The following is a 9,517-nucleotide window of genomic DNA, read 5'->3' as shown; positions in this document are numbered from 1 at the left end:
CAGTAGTCTTGTGTGTTTACTTCCATCATGATGACACTATCCAGGCCTCGACGGCAGGTGTCCCTGCAGGTTTTAGAGGTGTCCTTGAACCAACACAGCTGATTTAAATGGCTAAATTAGCTCCTCAACATGTCCTGAAGTTCTCCAGAGGCCTGGTAACGAACTAATCATGCGATTCAGGTGTGTTGACCCAAGGTGAGATCTAAAACCTGCAGGACACTGGCTCTCGGGGCCTGGAATTGCCCACCCCTGCACTAATGCATTAGCAATATCTTTTAATTGAGAAAACCTGAAGGCTTAACACACGGTGACATGTTTTATTACATGCGACCAAATATTCATCTGTCTGTGTGCACGTACATTCAATAAATGGGCAATAAAAACCAAACGCATATACTTAATAACACCTGTTATCAACTATGTGTGCCAAGTGGTTACATTCTTTTGCTGAAAGTTGATGTTTAGCATTTCTCCACTTAATTTAGTGCTGGGTCAATGTATATAAAAATGTGTTGGATCTGTTGATTTAAAAAAAAAAAAAAAAAAAAAAAAAAAAAAGCAAAACCCAGCAGGGTGGCACAACATTGCTGGTCCCAAAGTTAACCACTGCTATCAGTAGTTACCAGAGTGGCAATGAAAGAAGTTCTTGTATTATTTAAGTTACTCTAGCTTCCACAAAGTGATAATAGGCTCCCGAAGCTGTAACAATATGGCCTTATTCCTAATTTACTCTGCAACAGAGTTACACCAGTGATAAAACGGTATAGGTGGAGTTTACATTAGAAGCAAAACGAACTGCTTGCTGATAAAAGGTTTACCATCTAAACATTTAAGTTATTGAGCCTCACATGTAATTGTGATTGAGTTCCTGTTTCTCTTTATTCTTTATTATTCTGGTTGCTTCCGTACGTTTTTTGCCGCTTAACTACTCTGTGTCCATGCTATTTGCACCGTTCAAACTTTGAAAAATTCTGCTCTTTCTGCTAATTATTGCTATGACTTTTGGTGCACATAACTTCTATACTTTTTGAGATATTGAATTTTTTATGCAATATTTTTTGCCCATTTTTGCCATATTATCCGTGGCCTCACTGATTTTCCTTGCCGGGTTGACCTGTGTTTTAGCTCAGTGAGATAGCATCAAATCAAATCACTTTTATTGTCACATCACATGTGCAGGTACATTGGTACAGTACATGTGAGTGAAATTCTTGTGTGCGAGCTTCACAAGCAACAGAGTTGTGCAAAATACAATAATGTAAACAAGCAAAATACAAGAATGGCTAAATCTGAAACTAATAAATATATGTACAATATATAATAGTATATGCATTTCTGGATGTGTATACTAAATATTTTTCTGTGTGTGTGTGTATACACATATTTTACAAATTAAATAGAGTAAACAATAAATAAAATATATAAAAATATACAGAGTTGAGACATGTGCAAAACAGTGGCATTACTGTACAGTATGGAGTGCATAATGTTAAAGTTCCAGTAGTGAAGCTGAGGTGTCTATGAAGTGTTCAGCAGTCTGATGGCCTGGTGGAAGAAGCTGTCTCTCAGTCTGCTGGTTCGGGACCGGATGCTGCAGAACCTCCTTCCTGATGGAAGTAGTCTGAACAGTTTATGGCTGGGGTGACTGGAGTCCTTGATGATCCTCCCCGCTTTCCTCAGGCAGCGCTTCCTGTAGATGTCTTGGAGGGAGGGAAGCTCACCTCCAATTATCCGTTCAGAGCACCGCACTACTCGCTGGAGAGCTTTGCGGTTGTAGGCGGTGCTGTTGCCATACCAGGTGGTGATGCATCCAGTGAGGATGCTCTCAATGGCACAGTGATAGAAGGTCCTGAGGATGCGGGGGCTCATGCCGAATCTTTTCAGTCTCCTGAGAAAGAAGAGGCGCTGCTGCGCCTTCTTCACTGTTTTGTTTGTGTGTACTGACCACGTAAGATCCTCAGCCAGATGTACACCAAGGAACCGGAAGCTGCTCACTCTCTCCACAGCAGCGCCGTTGATGGTGATGGGGGTGTGTACTTCTCTGCACCTCCGGAAGTCCACTATCAACTCCTTTGTCTTTGCGACGTTGAGGGTGAGATGGTTGTCTTGACACCAGTGGGTCAGGGCGCTGACCTCCTCCCTGTAAGCCGTCTCATCACCATTGGTGATAAGACCCACCACTGTAGTGTCGTCCGCAAACTTCACAATGATGTTGGAGTTGTTAGTGGCTGTGCAGTCGTAGGTGTAGAGTGAGTACAGGAGAGGGCTCAGTACACACCCCTGTGGAGCACCAGTGTTCAGTGTGATGGGGGATGAGGTGATGCTGCCCAGTCTGACCACTTGGCGTCTGTCAGACAGGAAGCTAAGGATCCAGCTGCAGAGGGAGCTGCTCAGTCCTAGATCCTGCAGTTTCCTGTCCAGCTTCGAGGGAACGATGGTATTGAATGCTGAGCTGTAATCTACAAACAGCATTCTCACATACGTGTCTCTCTTCTCCAGGTGTGACAGGGCAGTGTGTAGTGTCAGGGCTATGGCATCATCAGTGGACCTGTTGTGGCGGTATGCGAACTGTAGAGGGTCCAGTGAGTCGGGTAGTGCAGAGCAGATGAAGTCCCTGGCCAGCTTCTCGAAGCATTTGCTTACGATGAGGGTCAGGGCTACAGGTCGCGTTGCTTGGGGGAGCTCGCGACGAGGCTGCCATACTCTGCGCCATCTTGTAACATCTTGTAACATCTTGTAGCATCTGTTCTCAAACTGGGAGGCCCGGGTTCAAATCCCGCTTATGGCAACATTTCTTTCAGTTAACAGTTAAACTTTTTTAACTCTTTTCAACACAAATTTCAGCTTTTTCACCCCTTTTCAGCAAAATTTTCAGTTTTTTCACCACTTTTCAGCACAAATCTAAGCTTTTTCAGCTCTTTTCAGCAGAAACTCTGCTCATTCACCTCTTTTCTGCAAAGTTTTCAGCCTTTTCACCTCTTCTCAGCACAATTCTCAGCCACTTCTGCTCATTTCAGCATAACTGTCAGTCTCTCCACCTCTTCTTTGTGAGAGTCAGTTTGACTCAGTGAGATGTGTAGCTGCCTTGAAACCAGAAGGGCCAGGTTCGAATCCTGCTCAGGGCAACGTTTTTTGTTTTTTTTTAACCTTTTCAGCAGACATCTTCAGCGTTAAGGCATCCACACAGCATTTTCGCAGGAAATGCAATTTTTTCTAGTTCTGTTTTGACAAGTTCACCAGAGGACACTAGAAAGAGGGAGTGCGGGGCCTCTGTTAGACCACAGAAAGTTGATGGATGGCCTTGTTTTCCTAAACCTCTTAAGTCATTCTTTGAGTTGCATGACTGAATAGCTTAGTACTCTATGCAATAAAAATACATTTTTTAAAGTTTATACATTTCCTAAAACCCGCACTGCCTAATTATCACAGAAAAGCTTGAACAAACCATTTCTTTTGTTTAACCACCATTTGGTCATTGTTGGGCCCCCTGACCCACACTGTTTTTTTTTCTAATAAATTTATGTGGTTATAAAGATGAACTCTGCAGTGACAACGTACTGCTTTTTAAACTCTTTTGTCCTGGTTCACAAAGTAAAAATAGTAACAAAACTGTTGATTTACTGGCTGATCTACAGTCCTACACATGAATTGTGGATAATACATGAAAAAATAAGAAAGCATCTGTATTCTCTTGTCTCCGGGGGACATTTTTAAAAACAAGGGAGCATAAAGGGTCAAATGAAATCGGAAATTAATTTCAGAAACAGAGCTAAAAATTTGCTTTAGCTCTGTGTTTAGTAGTCACTCAGTAGACTGCTGTGATACGTGAGTGGGAAGGATACAGGGTTATAAAAATAAACAAGATAGTGGTGAACATGTTTAAGCAGCATGTTTGCTTGTTGCTTGTAATGCAAATTAAAATATTTAACATTATCAATTTGTATACGCAGCCATACACTGTGAGACAGCTCTGCATTTTTACCAGAAATAGAAATATTACTGACACAACTCAAAGTCAAGTGCATTCTGTCTAATGATTGAAAGCAATATTCATCTTACTTGTAGCTGTCCTGTCAGTCGCCCATGTACACAAACACAAGTATGTTCATACCTATACACTGATATGCATACAGAGGGCAAATATCTATCTTGTAAGCAAGGACATGAATGTGAACCAGCAAATTACCCCTTAAATTCAATTCAACATATCTATCCATCTATCGTTTTATTTATTCAGTATAGAAACTGCATTCTACAAAGATATGTTTTTTTTTTTTCATTTTTACAGTTGTTTGTGGTAGAAAAATTAAAATGAGAAAAGTCACAAAGGTAAATAAAAGCTGTAATACTTGTAAGTCTTAAGAAGCAGAAAATTGTCACTGACTGAATGTGTATGAATGTGCTTGTTTTTTGTGGATCCATGTTTGGATCATGGGTCTCACATTCTTTGGAACTTGCTTAGTCATGTTTCTCTCTAAATTAGTTTTCCATGTGGCTATACAATTTAACTTCATCCCCTATGCCTTGTCCCCCGTGACTAATCCTGTTGTGATTAATTTTATTTCCTGCTTTCTGAAGAACAGTAATCCTTCAGTGAACTCTCTTAGGCCGCTGTTATGACTTCTACTGACCCACAACCCAAACCAGCTCAAACTGATGGATTTTCCATGTGTTCTCAATGAACCTGTCAAATGTGTACATAATTTTGATCCATAAATGGGCAAATAAACTTTGTTAATTTTCAAGGTTTGTTGCCATCTAGTGGTTGCAGCATGGGATTTCTCAAAAGTTTGATTTGAACCACCTGCCAGAGATGTTTCACTCTTGCAACTTTTAACCACAGTTAAATGAACAGCATCTGCAGTTGCACTGCGTTGCACAGTGAACTACTGTTTCTCGGAATCTGTGTTTGTAGATTGATTTCAATATTTTGATTTGCCATTATATGTTCTTATGCTTAAGGTTTTTGTTTAACACACAAAAATTAATGATGAACTCCTAATACTCTGGAACAGAGACTCATGTCTCTCATGTTGGGGGAAGTGTAAATTATGCACTTCCACTTCCTGTCGCTTATAGGTTCCTTTTCAAGATGTGCTTGCCTGTTGATATCATTTGACTATTTTGTGTTTTGGTTGTGATTTTTCTGAGCTGTACAGGGAGGCAATAGATCACTGTGGCATAAAAATACCAACCACTAAACAGCTTTGGAATGCACAAGGATCAGCTGTTCCAAACCACACGACCCCAATATTCCCTCCCTAAGGCCCATGTCTTCTGCAACATTCCCATGCGGAGACGTTCGATAGTCAGCCGTGGAAGTTGACAATTTAAATTTAAAGGATTGCAGCTTGAGAAAATTCACCAAATATTTCATAAAGTGACCAAGAAGTCCCAAAGGCCATAATGACATCCAAGAGAAAGTTTTGAGCCAAGCCTCGGCAGATGGAACCAATTAGGGAGAAAAAAGCACAATCAAAATAATAAATAAGGTTTAGTTGTTCCAAACCTAAATTAATTATGAATGTCGTGGTCCTGGGCGTTGGACAGAGGGTTTTTCAAGAGGGCTTGAATTCTTTTTTAATATTTAACATTCCTTTTGGTTTTTAGTTTGATAATTATTATTTATTCTAAGTATCCAGAGTCTTTTTTGTCAGTTTTTGGTTCTCTGACTCAGATTTATTTTGTACAGTCTGTTATTGTTTTCTTAGCTTTCCCCTTTCTGCACTTCTGTGCCAAGTTTGCATGTTAGTGTCTGTTGTCTCTGTCTCCCCTGATCCTTTGTTGAGTCATCCCTCTCTTTTGCTTGTTTCCTGATGCTTGCTGTTTGTTTCCAGCTTTGTGTTTCCAATGTCTGGTTTTCTAGTCTTGCCTGGGTGTTTACATTCATTCTGTCTTCCTGAGTCCTGAGTTTCCTGGATTCCTGCTGGACTTTGTGTCATTAGCATTAAAAGCTTGCCTTAGGTTAATTGTGTTATCAACATCCTGTGTTTATGTCTTCAATAAATAGAATAAAAATAAGTAAAAAGAAAAAGTAACAATAAGCACGAATGGCCTGAATTTGTAAACAACAACCCACGTAAATACTGCTTATAACAAAGATGGAAAAATCTTTACATACAAGAAGCTGGAACCAGAATATCTAATAACTAATTTGGCTACTACTACTGCACGCTTATCACCACCACCAACACCAGAATCACTGGGACTTCTCCTTGTGTTGATAAGATAAGTAATATTTCATGCATGTCGTGTAATTGTTGATAAGTAAGATGATTAATTTTGATGATGATTAATTTGCTTGGACATAAAGATTATTTCTTTGTTTTGTTTATTTTGGTGTTTTGGTTGTGTTTCTGAAACTCTGGAAATATATTGTGTCCCCATTTGATGTATACAGTGGTGTGAAAAAGTGTTTGCCCCCTTCCTGATTTCCTAGAGTTTCGGATATTTGTCACATTTAAATGTTTCAGATCATTAAACAAATTGTAAATATTAGACAAAGATAGCCTGAGTAAATACAAAGTGAACCAGGCCAAAAGAGTTTAAAAAGCAACACATTACGTCATGATCTAAAGAAACACCCGAGAAACAAAGTCACTGACATTTATCAGCCTGGAAAGAGTTACAAAGTTATTTCTAAGGCTCCAGTGAACCACAGTGGAGAAAACTTGGAATAGTGGTGAACATTCCCAGGAGTGATCAGCCTACTAAACTTACTTCAAGAACACATCGACAACTCATCCAGGAGGACATAAAAGAACCCAGAACAACATTAAAGAACCGCAGGCTTCACTTGTCTCAGTTAAGGTCAGAGTTCGTGATACAACAATAAGAAACAGACTGAGCAAAAATGGCATCCATGGGAGATTTCAAGGAGAAAACCACTGCTGACCAAAAAGAACAAAGGCTCATCTCACATTTGAAACTCGAAACTTTTGGGAAAATATTTTGTGAACTGATGAGAAAATAGCTGAACTCTTTGGAAAGTTTGAGGCCTGGTGTAAAAGTAACACAGCATTTCAGAAAAGGAACATCATAGCAACAGTAAAATATGGTGGTGGAGGTGTGATGGTCTGGGGCTGTTTATATGCCTTGGGACCTGACAGACTTGCTGTGTTAAATGGAGCCATGAATTCTGCTGTCTATTAAAGCATCGTGAAGGAGAATGCACTGCAAAGAATAACATGCAAGCTGGCAGGAAACATGCAGATTGGTGATGTTTGCAGCATGCGGCCTCTTGACCTTAAAAGCCTGAAAGGAAGCTCAGTGTACTTTCAGCAAAAGTCCCACCTTGTATAGACATGGAGGAACAGGCTTACATTTGGTCTTTTATTACACCATTAATGACACAGTTTTACAGAGGAATCAGATAACCAGCAAGTTATTTGTTATTAAAAGGTGACTTGTTGCACAACAAAGAATCTCTGTCTTGTTACATTTGCATATAGCATGACTTTATGGAGGAAGCACTTTGCACACCTTCCATCCTTTGCTTCCTCCAACCCATCGCTCATCCACTGTCACCCTCCCTGCTGCAATAAACTGTAATAAATTTGCTTTTGTCCTCTCACATGCACATTTTAACTGTGTTTACCAATTTTTAAGAACATACAGACCTTCACAGCTGATCCTGTGTAAGCCAATTTACACGTGAAAAAATTGCACAGAACTTTTTTATTTTTATTTATTTATTTGCCAATTTCTCCTTCTACTCCTGACATATGTATAATTAAAAGTTAATAACACGATCTTATGTCATTAGAGAGCCTGAGGGCTTCACACAGGCACAGGGTTACACGATGGTGAGGAACTCTGTTGTTTTACAAGATTATGAATGTCATTATGAAAAGTTACTTCTTTGCCTTTAATGTGGTTAAATTGCTAATGGAGTCTTTGGATGGAATTGGCATTGTCCGCTGTGGGAGGCAGCAGGGCAGCCTGTAATGATGGAAAACCAGACGTCTGGGTTATTGAATAATCAGACAGCAACTGAAGCAACGTGTTTGTCTGACTGCCCTATGATACACTAGTGACACTGGCTTCCCCTTTTCTAGTCGTGGCCTAGTCCTTATTGTGGTTATTCCATGCAAATGGAAAACAACAACAACATTTTACCTATGTTTCTGCTAGTGCCTCATGATGTATGCCAAGTGTAAATGCACATTATCTTCCCAGGACTTTAGCTATCTGCAAAACACTTGACACTTGGAAGTTTTACATACTGTGACAAACACATTACAGCTGCTTACTGGAGTCCGGAGTCACATGATCTGTCTATCAGTGAAGAAATCACTGTGTATTTGATGTACAAATTGGGTTAAATGTTGCTTTTACTTCCCAATCATGGGTTTGGAGTGTGTGCAGGAAGAACCAAATGCACGACAAAAAAAAAGAACTAAACTAAATAAAAATCAAGTCTCATTCACCCAGTGACGCATGCCTTATCATTTTTACACACACTTACACCCCTAAGTATAACCATAGGAAGACAAGACAGACTAAAGAAGTTAAACACAAATAAACTCTAAGTAGGAGTTGAAAAACAGCAATTCTGAACTAAAAGTTAAACAGAAACCTATTTATCAGGCATCTCAAATGCCATAAAACCTGACAGGAAACAAAACTGGAATACTAGGGTCATCTTTCTACAATAACTGTGAAAACATGACTGGGAAACAACATTTTAGTCACAAGAAATCAAACTCATTCTTAGAATAAAGAAATCAAAGGAATCATGAATCTCATAAAGCTGAATGACTTGAAGAGTTATTTAGTTTTATTAAGCCCTGTAGTGTAAATAAAAAACAAAAATTCAAACAATCATTAAAAAGATAAGATGATGCACTCATGTTATTAGTTACTGTTCTTTAAAGCAAACAAAACAGCACCATGAACCATGCATGAACTATGCATTCGCCTCAGGCAGTGGAATTCAAAGAAATACAACAGGAAGAGCTGTATTAGTTCATAAAGAACTCAGTGGTTTGCTCTCAGAGTGCATCTCTGACTGTTTAGTGTTTATAACCCAGTTGGATCCTCAGGTCATCAGGTGCAAAACTCTTCTCAGGGTGCTTTCAGTTACTGTTTCTTAAAAACAATCTGCCCACTGACTTAGAACTTTATCTACATTAAAAAAAAACATATTCAAACACTTTTTATTCTCACACGTTGGGGCTACTGTCAAAAATTGTGTGTATCTGTGCGTGTATGTGAACACTAAATTGTATTTTATCTGTGTAAAGTTTTATTTTGTTGTTATTTTATTGCCTTAAGCCATTGTAGACCTGATTTTCATGCTTTTATCTTTATGTCTTCATACAATGAAATGTCCTAGAGAAATAAAATTGAGGATGACGCTGACATCGCCATTGACTACTCAGACTTGGAGCCTCCAGCTGTTTGCGTCAGTGTCTGCAGCTGAGTATAATCATGGCCAAAGAATGTAAAACTGCAGCTACTATTCACATAGGAACAGCAAAATTGGACAAGAAGATTGGAAAAATCTTGATCTCTA

This window comes from Haplochromis burtoni, unplaced genomic scaffold, assembly GCF_018398535.1.
Source record: "Haplochromis burtoni strain Fernald_Lab_line unplaced genomic scaffold, NCSU_Asbu1 Contig_52, whole genome shotgun sequence".
Lineage (NCBI taxonomy): Eukaryota > Metazoa > Chordata > Actinopteri > Cichliformes > Cichlidae > Haplochromis > Haplochromis burtoni.
Note: the sequence above shows the minus strand (reverse complement) of the source record.